Below are 14,402 nucleotides of genomic sequence, written 5' to 3'. Positions count from 1 at the left end.
ATATGTGTCCACAATACTTTTGACTAATGGATATTGTCGCCTTGAGTTTTTACTTCAAAATTATCTGAAAATCATCCTGCCTAATCATTCACATAAAACAATACATTGATTTAAATTTTCTAAAACACTTTTTGTTTGGAAAGGCAATATGCTTGGAGGCGTGTTCACACCTGAGAAGACAATGACCGCTTAATGTGACGCATAATGAGCTGCATATTAATGAGCCTTTCACACTTGGTGTGTCACTGGGTACCAAAGAATGCAAGGACACAAAATAAATTATTTATATATATGTATTAGTGGTGGGCCGTTATCGACGTTAACGTGCTGCGTTAACGTGAGACTCTTTAATCTGGCGATAAAAAAATATCGCCGTTAATCTATTCTCAAAGCTGGGTTGGGATCATAAAATAGCTTTTTCAAATATCGTTATATTTTCGCGCAATTCCATGTGTAGCCTAGTATATTTGACATAATTGACGCCGCGCCTACTGTCACAGAACGCGCAGCAGAGTCTTTTCCTGTCAGGGACACAAGGTGTATACTTTTACATGTTATGTTGGGCGACGTTCATCTCGTTACTTTATTTTAATGCAGTTACATGTTGTCAAATGAGTTTATTCCAAGCGCGCTGTATCTTTTTATGGGCATGAGCGATACTCAATTTACAAATGAATCACTCTTTTGAGTCGATTCTGTTCAAAGACTTCATCAAACAAGTTGGCAGATCTGTCTAAATCGGTTCGCAAATAAGTCTGAATGATCTGTTCAGTTCCTCATGCACTGAATCGTCTGAAGCGCGTTCAATCACACTCGACTCGGATTCGTAAAAGGCAGATTTTTACGCCACGATAGCACTACTAAAAAGTATGACATTATCCGTTTTTTGGACATATACTTAAATTTATAGGCTACAAAAAAACGCTTCAGAGCGTCGGGGCACTGGCAAAGGTTAAAGGGTTAGTTCACCCAAAAATGAAAATTCTGTCAGTATTTACTCACCCTCATGTTGTTCCAACCCCGTAAGACCCCCGTACTCCTCCTTAGGCTTCTTGAGGGACTGAACTTGCAGGCCCCGAAAAGTTATTAAAGACATTGTTAAAAGTGACTACAGTGGCTCAATCTTAAGTTTATCAAACGAGGAGAATACTTTTTGTGCGCAAAAAAACAAAAATAACGACTTTATTTCAACTATTCATGTCCTTCTCTGTGGGCCTCGAGTCAGTTCACTAGTGTAAAAGCATAGAGCTTTTGTTGTTGTCGGCACACGCATCACCCACATGACCAGCATCGGCCAATAGTGAGCCTACGTGTGACGTAGCTCTACGCTATTACACTAAGTTAACTGACTAGAGGCCAACAGAGAAGGAAATGTATAGTTGAAATAAAGTCGTTATTTTTGTTTATTTTTGCGCACAAAAAGTATTCTCGTCGCTTGATAAACTTAAGATTGAGCCACTGTAGTCACTTGGACTATTTTAATGATGTCTTTAATAACTTTTCGAGGCCGGCAAGTTTCAATCCTTTTGAAGCCTATGGAGTGATCTAGCTCTCAGATTTCATCAAAAATATCTTAATTCATGTTCCGAAGATGAACGAAGGTCTTACGGGGTTGGAACAACATGAGGGTGAGTAAATACTGACAGAATTTTCATTTTTGGGTGAACTATCCCTTTAACAGGTTAAATAAGCAACCATTGTGTAGTGTAGCCTACAGTTTATGAAATGAACACCCGCCATCCCGCGTTAATGTGTGTGTATTGGGCAGGGGCATAGTCACACGAATAGTTTACATTGATTGAAAACTAATTTGTTCAAAAAGGAGGAGGCTATTGCAGGTTCACATAAAATCATTATGACATATGACATTATTTTTTGATCTAACAAGCATCTGGTTTGGCGATGCAAAAACGGACTGTAGCTACGTCGTGCTTATTGTTTCTTTTCTTCTTCCAATTAGCCTACTATGTAAAAAAAAACAACGAAAACATGTTACTTGTTCAATTAATAAACAGTTTGTTTGATGACAAATCGCTAAAGATGAAATTGGGCTCCCTTTCTGTCATTGTGAGTGTGCGTTTTTTTGGGGGGTTTTTTTCCCTCGAACGATATTCGACTTTTGCTCCTCTATTGTCGAATGGCATTTTTGGCAGAAATTCACATCCCTACGCGAGGCGAACTATTCTCAAAGACTTACTTTTAGTCATAATTTGGGTAGCACACATATTCTGAATGCCTTCGGCAGAATTCAAATGAGCCATTTTAATCTAGATTAATCTAGATTCAAAAAATGAATCTATGGCCACCTCTAATATGTGTATAATAAGATACACATATTAGCTCTTCTCAAAGCCAGCTCTATCAGTCCATCAAGACTCTCAGGCAGGTCCAGGATAAATATTTCTCTCTGGATGCGGTCAGCCAGCCCATGCAGGAACATGTCCCACTGCGCCTCCTCGTTCCATTTGCACTCAGCGGCCAGGGTACGGAAGTCGATCGAGTAGTTAGAGACCGAGCGGTTACCTTGGCGAAGGTCGGCAAGTTGACATGCTGCCTCCCTACCTGCTACCGCTCGGTCGAACACACGTCTCATCTCTTCCCGAGAGTGCCTGGAACGAGGAGCAGCACTGGTGTTGGTTTTCCCACACCGCCGTTCCCCACAGAGCCACCCGCCCTGAGAGTAGGGTCAGCACAAATGCTACCATGGACTCCTCCGTACTGAAGGTCTGTGGTTGGAGGGCGAAAAACAGGGTACATTTTGTCAGAAAAGCTCTGCAGTAAATAGTATACTCACCAGAGTATAAATCCGGGGTAGGCAGGCCTGGTTCGGGCTGACAACTGGGTGCTGGTGTGGTGGGGGGAATCGGCGGTGGGCTGGGTGCAGTGGAACTGACGAGTTGTTGAATCTGTTGGGTCAGCTCCGACACCTGTGTTACCAAGGCTTGAACTGCTCGTCCTCTGATGGCCAGTGATCTTGCTGGTCGATTCTTGAAGTGCTGTGTGATAGAAATTCTTGAAGATCTGAGTTACTTGCTGAGTCCATTTCTGGTCAGAGCGTTCTGTGATGAAATAACGATGATGGTTCAATTGCAAGTAAAAAAGTATTTATTGTGATCAGGGTGGTGACAGGGAGCGATATGGAAATAATGTCTAGAGATGATGAGCACTTGGCAACACAGGGACGCTGGGACAGCCCGTCCAAAGGTGAAGAGTGAAGGTAGGTGATGATGATGAAGAGTAATCCGGGTAAACGGCGATGAATAAAGAAACCTGGAACCAGGAAGTGGGTAGCGGGGAGGACCGAGTGCTGGACGAACAACGAAGACACAGGAACAGAAGACCGGCAGGAACGCAACGCGAGACAGGCAGGAACACACAGGAACATCCACAACGCTCTGCCAAAGACAGAGTGAAAACAGAGAGAATTAAAAGTGATCGCTGATCAGCTGCCGCGCTGATTAGACGCAACTGATGGGAATCAGCGGCAGTGATCAGCGACACTGCCCACACATAACACACACACACACACACACACACACACACACACACACACACACACACACACACACACACACACACACACACACAAGACGAGAACAGAGACAGCAAATTCATGAACCGTGACAAATTTTTATTTTAAATTGGGTATAGCTCCAAAAGATCCACAGTGCAATTGGGGTCAGTTATCCCTTCCCTGAGTGTTTAAATTAACTATTCTGATTTGTAAAAGATTCCACATTGCAGTTTGGGTCAGTTAACCCTTCCCTGAGTGTTTAAATTAACCATTCTGATTTGTGGAAAGTTCCACAGTGCAGTTGGGGACAGTTAACCCTTCACTGGGTGTTTAACTTCACCATTATGATTTGTGAAAGGTTCCACAGTTCAGTTGGGGTCAGTTATCCCTTCCTGAGTTTTTAAATTAACCATTCTGATTTGTGAAAGGTTCCAAAGTGTAGTTGGGGACAGTTATCCCTTCCCTGAGTGTTTAACTTCACCATTCTGATTTGTGAAAGGGTCCACAGTTCAATTTGGGTCAGTCAACCTTTCCCCGACTGTTTAAATGAACCATTCTGATTTGTGAAAGATTCCACATTGCAGTTTAGGTCAGTTAACCCTTCCCTGAGTGTTTACATTGACCCAAACTGCATTGTGAAAGTTTTCACAAATCAGAATGGTTAGTTAACCCTTCCCTGAGTGTTATTGAGTGCAGAATGTATTTGCATGTCTACGACACCAGACTGCGGGACCATAGTAAAACGAAATCTGAATATCAAACCGCAAACTATCTTTACTGCGGTAATTGACCAGCACCTTTGGTCTCATGTGTAGTGTCTATCTGCCATCCTCTTTATAATGAAAATTAAGCTTCGGCATTTTAATCACTGTTTATAGTTGAGCGGCTAAGTAATATAAATGTTCAGTTTATGATACAAGGGTGAAAATTGGCATGAGCAGTCCCCATGGGTCACTTGACAAGAAAATTGTCCGAGCCACTTGAAATTCAAGATGGCGGCCCTTTTTCAAGATGGCCGACACCTTAGTGGAGCAGTTAAGTGATATAGTGGTTTATTTGGTAATACAAGCATGAAAATTGGCATGAGCAGTCTCTGATGGTCACTAGACATGAAGCTACCCACAGGTACTTGAAATTTCAAGATGGTGGCCATTTTTCAAGATGGCCACCACCTTAGTGGAGCAATTAGGCTTAAGAAATCATTTAGTTGGTGATACAAGCATGAAAATTGCTATGAGCTGTCTCAAAGGGTCATTTTACAAGAAAGAGGAGGAGACCTGTTCAAGCCTGACCTACAGACCAACATGGCGAGGGGGAGAATGACCAATACCATTCCCTGCTGGTGAGCAATAACTGACAAATACTGGAGGGTCATTCTGTGCCACAGATTTTGGAAAAAATTCCCACAACCATCACATATTTTCTTTATGAGTATATTATGAGTTATTATGAGTATTACTTCTATTATGAGTAATGAGGATAAACACTGAAACGTGATATATTTTATACACTACATTTTAGCTATATTTCATGTTGGTCAACAGCGGCTGAGGTCCACATCCTTAGCCTGCAGGAAACCATTAAACAGCAACAAGACCAGCTTGTGGCAAGGGTGAACTACCTCAGCAGCAGGCTTGAACAGCACCCCGGGGCCAGATGTTGAGATGCCTGACAATAACCAGTTTCCCCTGGAACAATTGGAGACAGTGGAGGCCATTTGACATGAACATGAACTGTCAAATGGCCCAGCTCGACAGCAAATGGTGAGGTTTCTTATAGAGTTGAGCCGGATAAAGCACTTTTGCCAAGTACGAGTATAATACGAGTAATACGAGTCAATATCTGTGTTCAGATTGAATAAAAATCATCATTGGGTAGCTGACTGTGTCTGCGTTCTGTGATAGGCTAGTTACAGCGCCCCTTCCCAACACGCATACAGATTAATTGTGTTGCTGTGTCCCGCTCTGCTCACTCACAAACAGAACACTGAGAACAGCTCTCTCTCTCTCTGTCTCTCCCTCAGTCACTCAGGTTCGCGGGTCTTTTTTCCGTTAACGTTTAGGGTTTCTTCAGCTTCAGGTTTGTTTTTTACTTCAGTTTGTAGTACACTACTTATTAACCAGTAGAGTTCTGGTAAATGTGGGGTTTGTTCAGACGTGGTGCTTGGTAGAATGCGACTCGTGTTGCGTCTCTGCCTGTCCGGGTTTTTTTTTACTTCACGCACTGAGTGTCTGACACTTTTTGCTGAATTTCATTAAAAAATAAAGGAAGTAGTGGTATAAAACTATATTACAAATTAATTAGCTAGCTACACACACAAACACACACACACTCTCTCTCTCTCTCTCTCTCTCTCTCTGCCGGTCATCTGAGGTTTTTTTTTCTGCTGGATCTAACCATTTTTTTTTGACTTCACGCACTGAGTGACAGTTTCTTGCTGTATTTTATAAAAAAAATAAAGGTAGTTGTGGTATAAATAATATTACAAATCAAGCTGCTACACACACAAACGCACTTCCGGGTTAAATCCCGCCCACTTCCGGGTTAGGCCCCGCCCAGTCCGAGTACAGATACAGATAATTCATATGGTTAACACAGATACAGATAATGCTGTACTCGCTCATCCTTAGTTTCTTACTTAATATGAATGGTGCCATTAGGTTTATTGATTGATTACAGGTGCTGTGAGGAAAAACACGGTGACACGGTCAGCCACAGATGCGGAGGTCACCAAGCAAGCAATCAGGTGGTTCAACCTGGCGGCGGATCAAGCAACGAGGAGACGTGTCCCGCCTCCATCCACACAAATGGAGTAATAGGAGAAATAAGCATTAAACAATCGTTTTATTGAACTTCTTGTCTTCTTGTTCACCAGTTATTCATTTTCTGATATTTCAGCTGTGCATAGCGCAGCATTTCATTGAAGTTGTAGCCTAATAGATACAATATTTTATGTTTGCCAACCAATAAATGAACATAAACGTATGTATCAATTTGCAAGGTTTTAATCGCGGATGCAGTGCGGAGACACGGCGGGTCCATGATCCGCCTTCGTTCCGGATCTGTCACTGCGCGCAAGTGGACGCTGTTCCGGAAGCCGATGTGGGAACAGCACGCATCTGTGCCGTTCATTCATTCACATACAGACACACAATTCATATTTAAACAGTCTTTTTACAGTTTACAGACACTATTCCATACCGCGATTAGAACAAAGCACTTAAGAATAAAGAACTTACTATTCACAATGCTCAGCTGGATCCGTTGCTCCTCGAAGTGAAACTAAACCAGCACTTCTGAGGTAAATGTTCCAGGATTATTATTACGCTAGTATTATTCCTCACAGTGTAGCAAGATGACGTAAAGTACATGAATCTGATAAAACTTGATAAGTTTTATCCAGCTGATGTGGGCGTTGACAGGTTTGCATGGATTGCCTCCAATCATTTGCGTTTGAATAGCGCGCGCTCTCAGTAGGCGTGTTCACATTAGCAGGTAATGAGCTGAAATGAGAACGACTGACATCTCTCTCTTTTAATACAGATTACATAGAGAATATTTGTTTTTGTTTTGAATGAGATAATTTAAAAGTACACACTTAAATGATTATAAATATATATTGTTCATGCCTGGGTGAATAATATTTGCTGAGTTTTGTGTACGTTTAGAGACAAGCTCCAGAAAAAAGGTTCACGGAGACGCTGAGGCAGAAAGCACAACCTGTTTATTTTCTTTATTTTACAAAAGCACATTGTTTTGTTTCGATTGTAAGTGGACACATAAAAAAGTAAACAATTTACAGTTTATTTTTTCATATTTCTTAAGTCTGTATGACCATAAATGACGGAGTATTTTAAGTCTATTTTGCTGCTATGTTAAAAAAAAAACTAGCAAAACGCGTTTGCTGACCCCAGAGGGTTAAATACTGTATTTAAGAATCCTGCTTATTTCTTCCGACTCAAACTGTTCTCTGAGAGTGCTGTACCCACATCAGCAAGCTTCTACATGAACATGATAAAAAAAAAAAACTCCATCACTGACTACTGATGGCAGGGCAGTATTTTCTTCAGTTCATGGCAAAAGAAAAAGTAAACACCTTTTTACTTTGTAAACCTTTTTTTACTTCTGTACTGTACCAGTACCAGTACCAGGTAGCCTACTGTATTCCTCAAATTGGGCAGATAATTTAAAAACTCTGTGGTGTGTTTGGATGTCTAAGAAATGCTTGGTGCCAGTTCGGTAAGGCCACTGTTACATATCTGTGGAAGCAGGTGGGACAGGGCCTAATTCACCCCATCGTTTCCCACCCCCCAAACCTGATGGAAACAACTGGACATGGTGGGATATTATCATAGGTGCTGCCACAATTTGTCGGATGATGTTGTTCTGCCTTTAACCTGCTTTACAAATATTTTGTGCTCTGATGTATGTCAGAAAGCATTTGGCTCTTGTGTAGCACTCCAGTTCTGTTAGCACTTGTTTTCTCATTGCCTTTTAAGCTAGATGCATTGCATAGAAATCATTACACAAAAAAAATCCATGTGATGAACTTTTGGTCAGGCGATGGAATGGGGGAAAAGGGTTCTTCCTCTTTAAATTGGTTGTGATTTATTCCCTAGGAGATACAATAAATGGTATATTTAAATTAGTCAATAATTAACTAGATCTTCTGAGTCAAACTATGCTTTTTTTAATAAAGGGTTTAACAGCCAGCTTTAAGTTTTTTGGGACAGCAGTTCTCAACTCTGGCCCTCAAGGTCCCCTTTCCTGCATAGTTTAGCTCCAACATTGATCAAACTCACCTGCCTGTAGCTTTCTAGTAATCCTAAAGACCTTGATTGGCTTGTTAATATGTGTTTGATTAGGGTTGGAGGTAAACTGTGCTGAAAACTGGATCTTGAGGGCTAGAGACACATATCATCCTCAAGGGTCAGTCTGGCCCTGTATTTGGTTTTAAGGGCTGTCATGGTTGAAAACCCAGCTTCACAAAGGTAGGTGGTACTGAAGGGAATCAGCACCTTCATTGCAGCTGTGTGACAGACTGAGTGTTCTTCTGCAATTTCAGACCAGAATAATTCCAATGGGACCTCACTGAAACGGGCTCTCAGGCTGGCATCAGAGGATATTTCTATAAGCTCTTCCAGAAGTCTCGATGGCAGAGTAGCTGGAAGCTTTGCTTCAATGTTCTCAGTGAAGGGATTTCTGATCCACAGAAAATCAGCTGCTTGCTCCTCAGTTAGAGCTGAGAAATACCTGTCAAATTTCACCAGTACCTTTGATAGATGCACTGTTATTTGACATTGAATGATTTTAAAATTCAAATGTCTGTCTGCAATTAATGCATGGGTGTGCTCGAACATGTCACTGATTCCGGAGGAGACACGTGTTTTCCACGTGTAGTTTTCTTTTGAAAGCCTCTACTCGTTCATGCTGCACCACAGTGTTTATGTTTGCACCTTGCATTGCTCTGTTAAGCTTGTTCATTTCACAGAATATGTCTGAAATGTAGCTGAGTTGAGCGAGCCATTTGTCATTGTCCAAAAACTCAGCAAGATCTGGGGCCTCATTTATAAACGTTGCGCACGCACAAAAGAAGGCGTACGCCGCTCTCTACGCAATAATTGGTATTTATAAAAAGCAAACTTGACGGGAAAATGTGCGGTCCTTCACGCAAGCTCTGACCCAGGCGTACGCACAAAAACGGGTGAAATGAGAAATGGCGACACCGTCGGCAGATGGAAGAAACACGTGAAAGTGTGTGAAACTGTAGACCGTTGTGTAAAATAAATGGCAATACTGCCCCTCATAAATAACACGAAGACTTCACAAAGCAAGTCTTACAATCAACAGCCTACACAAACACCCGTTTGATCGATCGTAAAACAGAAATGCAAATTAATATTTCCAAAAAGAAAAGTCAAATATGTTCTGCAATAATATTGGCATGTTATACAATTCATCCTCATAAATAAGATGGTAAACAGAACGAAATAATGTACAAAACTGATATTCTCGCCAATGTGTCCGTCTGGCGGAGCAGATATAGATGCAATTAGATAGTCAGTCAGATAGATATATAATTAGGGAGATATATAGCCTAGATAAGATTTATAGACAGATAGATAAATAGTTGTATTATTTGTCCTCTGGGGAAAGTTGTTTTCATACTAAAAATGTCTTCATCAGCTACGGAATCATGGTATTCATGCATATGCCTTTAGTTTGTTTTATTTTTGATAAAATAACGTATGACGTAGCCTATGTCTCAACCATTCAGAAAGCTGCAAGAAATTACATTTGCGCTGAACTAATTCCCATTTCCAAGTAGATTATAACCAACATCTGTAGATTGTCAGATGCAATTAAATGGATGGAAATAAAATGCCCCATCACAATGCGTAATGACGCACAATGGCTGATCTTGCGCTCTTAGAAGATGTGGCAAATGGAAGGATTCGGAGTGAACGCATCTTCAGACAGCAAGAAGATTTGCTGGCAAATGAGGATGAGTGGCTCATGAGCCGGTTCCGACTTCCTCGAGCTGTCCTGTTGGACCTCTGCGGTCTTTTGGCCCCCGCGTTACAGAGGAGCACTCGGAGGAACCATGCCGTGCCAGTCCCACTTCAAGTCCTAACAACACTAGGATTCCTGGCGACTGGCACTTTTCAGAGGGAATTGGCTGACAGGTCAGGCATATCTCAGCCGACCCTTAGCCGGATAATGCCAGACGTTTTAAAAGGCATAATAGCTTTGTCCCATGAGTGCATAAAGTTTCCATACACGGCGGGTGAACAGGCAAACAAGAAAGCTCAATTTGCAGCTATGTACGGTTTCCCAAACGTTATCGGTGCTATTGACTGCACTCATGTTGCCATAAGGGCACCGAATGTGAATGAAAATGCTTTCATTAATCGAAAGCATTTCCATTCGATTAATGTCCAAATTATTTGTGATGCAGACATGTTGCTCACTAACGTAGTAGCTCGGTGGCCTGGGTCAACCTATGACTCATTCATTTTAAGACACAGCAGTGTTGGGCGCAGACTCGAGGCTGGTGCTGTGCGTGATGGCTGGCTTCTAGGTAGGCTACGTTTGATTACTAGACATTTTACTGTACTTCAAAGTCTTAACCCTTTCACTATCCTTGCAGGGGACAGTGGATATCCCCTCAAACAGTGGCTGCTTACACCTTTCCTCAATCCACATAATGCAGAGGAAAGGCACTACAACATGTGCCACAGCCGAGCTCGCGCTATAGTGGAGCGCACCATCGGCCTGTTTAAGGGCAGATGGCGCTGCCTCGACTGCACTGGAGGGAGGCTATTGTACAATGTGGCACAGCTTAAAAACGTGCCTCTACCCCCTGACGCCGATTGCTGTGTTGGCCCCGACCCTGACCCCCATCCCCAGGCATTTGAGCCAAATGCTGCTGCTGTGCGCCAGCGTTTGGAAGTGATGCGTCGCTTGTAAAGAACAACAAAAGGTGTGGAAAAAATATATTATTTATTCAAGAATTCCCTCATTGTGCTGTTTATTTCAGTTAGGACAGTCTTGATTTCACCCAACTCCTTTGCCACCTCTCTGACTGAGTTAATGACTTCCCTCTGCATTTCAAGGACTGCATCGGTGAGGACACGCCCGCTGCTGGAGGGTTGAGAGCCGCGTGCCGTGGAGACGCTGGGCACAGATGGCTGCTCAGCTGCAGCCTCTGAACCACTGGCACTGGCCCAGCTAGAACACCCAGCGACTGAAATAAAGATTGTTCTATATGAATAAATTGTAATCGTGTAGCCTACATACATGTGACTTGACTGCATTCATTTGACTTATTTCACTTACCTGTGTCATCCGGTGCATCTGGCGCGTCAGTGTCCCCCTCCGCCTCAGTCACCACTCCACTTAATAGGGATTCCCCAATAATTGCCGACAGTCTCTCATCAAGAGGGGTCAGCTCCGGTGTCCCCTTTCCCCCACCCGTGGCAGACACACTCTGGCGATGGAGCGCTAGACGCTTTTTTGCCTCGACTTTGATGTCTGACCATTTCTTTTTTATTTCGGCCACAGTCCGAGGTTGTGAGGCTACAGCATTTACAGCGTCTGCAACCTTTTGCCACTCAAGTGCCTTTTTGGCATTAGTAATGCCCACACTGTGCCCTCCAAACAACATTTTTCTCCTCTTTTCCACCTCGCCAACGATAACTTCTACTTCACATTGAGTGAAGTTAAGTTTTTTTGATTTCCTCTCTATGTTTGCCATAATTTCACAATCTATGAATATTAACTTGTGGGCGTTTCACGGACTATTTATGGGCAACTGTGGGCGTGACATGAAGCCGCAAAAGCTGCGCTACATTTAGAATTGATTGGGATTTATTAAGGAAAAAATGCGTAGGATGTGCGTGCGCACGGTTTTATAAATCCGAATATTTCTGTGCATACGCACGTCCTATGTTTCATCCGTACGCCACTTCTGACGCAAAACCTACGCAAAGTTTTATAAATGAGGCCCCTGGTCTCTTGTCCGCAAGAAAATCACGCAACTCCTCCCTAAGGCTGAACAGACGCATCAGCAACCGCCCTCTGGACAGCCACCTTACATCAGTGTGCATAAGCAGGGTATGGTAATCAGCACCTACCTCTTCGCAGAGCGCAGTGAATAACCTGGAGTTGGTGGCTCTGGCTTTCACAAAGTTCACGGTTTTTATGGCCACATCTAAAACTCCCATGGAGATTGGGTTTCATTTCTTTGGTAGCAAGCGCCTCTCTGTGCAGAAAGCAGTTCGTTGAAATCGCAAGGGGTGCCACACCTTGATACGCTGAACTACCCTGGACTGCCTGCCAGTCATCGCAGCAGCTCCATCAGTACAGACCCCAGTACAGTCGCTCCAGTTTATCTCATTTGATCTCATGAAATTATCCAAAGTTTCAAAAATATTGTTTTCCGTCGTCGTGGTACGCAGCTCTTTACAAACCAAAAAAATCTTATTTTATTTTGTTTTCCCATTCATAACGAACGTATGCTAGGAGTTGTGCCATTTTTGACACATCAGTAGACTCGTCTACTTGAAGTGCGAATTTATTACCACGAAGTCGCACAGAAAGCTGATCCCTCACACTTCTGACATTGTAGCAATGCGACGTTTGACTGGATTATTCGATAATGGTATCTTAGCAAATTGTTTTAATTTATCCTCTCCAAATAATTCCTCGACAATCTCTGTTGCGCATGGCAAAATCAACGTTTCTGCAATTGTATGCCCTTTCTTTGCTTTGGCGATTTTTTTCAGCAACTGTATACGATATTTTTAAAAGTTTCTTGTCAGTAGCTGTGACTTCCCTCATCTCATTTTGCGAGAGTGTCAATTCTTTTGCCTTGCACTCAAAAAATGCCCTGGGCTTGTCGCGGTATTGTGGATGAGTTGTCTAAAAATGTCTTATCAGTTTGGACAGCCTCATGCATTCGTTGGCAAGGACTTTGGCGCAAAAAATGCATTGGGGCAGGGACTCTTTGCTACGAGAAAATGAAATAAAACCATAGTTCAGGTAACTATCTTGATATTTCCTACATTTCATGTGTCCCGTATTGCTAGCACTGCTAACACCGCGACAAGACTTGGTGGGAGCTTCCTCACCTGGGTCCAGTATCCCTGGGTCATTACTATCAGCAGCTGTAGGCGAATCTTTGTGACTCAGTCGTTTTTGTGAAGGACGAATTACAAATTTGTCCATTTTTTGGTCAGCTAAAATTAGCTAATCTAATATGATCGTTTCTCCTTAATGCTCACTGTTCAACACTGTTCAAAATATGACGCGACCCCCAACAGAGCTCACTGAGGCCCCCTTGATGCTCTGGAGGACCACCGTCTTGCAAAGTTAGCTCCAAATTCAATTAAACACACCTGAACCAGCTAAACAAAGTCTTTAGGCAACTTCAGAAACTTCTGGCAGGTGTATGGGGCAAGTTGGAGCTAAACTCTGTAGGACAGTGGTTCCAGGAGAAGGTTTAGATACCCCTGGAATAGGATCTAGCATATATGTTGCTGCATTATATATCTAAATGTTTTGTTGTCTTTTGTAAGCTTGTTTTGAGGAGAATTGGGTTGTAGCTCGTTGTCTAGGTTACTGTGATTGTAAATAGGTGTCGTTTGTGTTTTAACAATGTTTAGCTCAAGAATATTGATCTGGGAAGTTCAAATAGCCTATGTGAATATATTGCCAACTTCACTGAACTCCTTGAGTTAAGCACTGACCGCATTTCCGTGACGAAGGCATAGATAGCTAGCAAACTGTACACTGTAGTAACTAATAGTACTGACAGTAACTCGCTATTAGGGGAGGGGCCAGCCTCAGTGGCTCCAGTGCGTCATCAAGTAGGGGCGTGTCCAGGAGCTCAGGCACTCCAGTGCATCATCAAGACCCCGTTTTAGCCCCGCCCAAAAAATTCTGAACACAGCAATCTTGAGGAACTGTTTAACGGTCTAATTCCACAATTCAGTACTTCACAGTTCACAGTCTTTGTAATATGTTTTAGCAATACATTTCTAACATTTCTAATGTGTTTAGATTTTTTTTTAGAATTGCCTTTACAGGGACTTTAAAGTAGATTAAAGTTTAAAGTAGTTTAAAGTTTGAATAGATAGATAGATTAGAAACACTCACAGACACTTACAATCACTCACTCGCGAACACACACTAGTAATCTGTTAATATTTTCATATTTTAAAAAAATGTATCAGATTGAGGAGGTTGAGCCTACAGAGGTGGAAATTTAGGTTGTGGGGGTTGCAGAAATTGGCAACACCTGTCACATACTAATCAGCAATGACAAAATTTACAGGGTTCCCTCGCAGCTGTACTCAGGTACCATTGTAGACATTATCAAGCAGCT

Source organism: Siphateles boraxobius, unplaced genomic scaffold, assembly GCF_051911475.1.
Source record: "Siphateles boraxobius isolate OS27281-9 unplaced genomic scaffold, OSU_SipBor_1 61, whole genome shotgun sequence".
Lineage (NCBI taxonomy): Eukaryota > Metazoa > Chordata > Actinopteri > Cypriniformes > Leuciscidae > Siphateles > Siphateles boraxobius.
Note: the sequence above shows the minus strand (reverse complement) of the source record.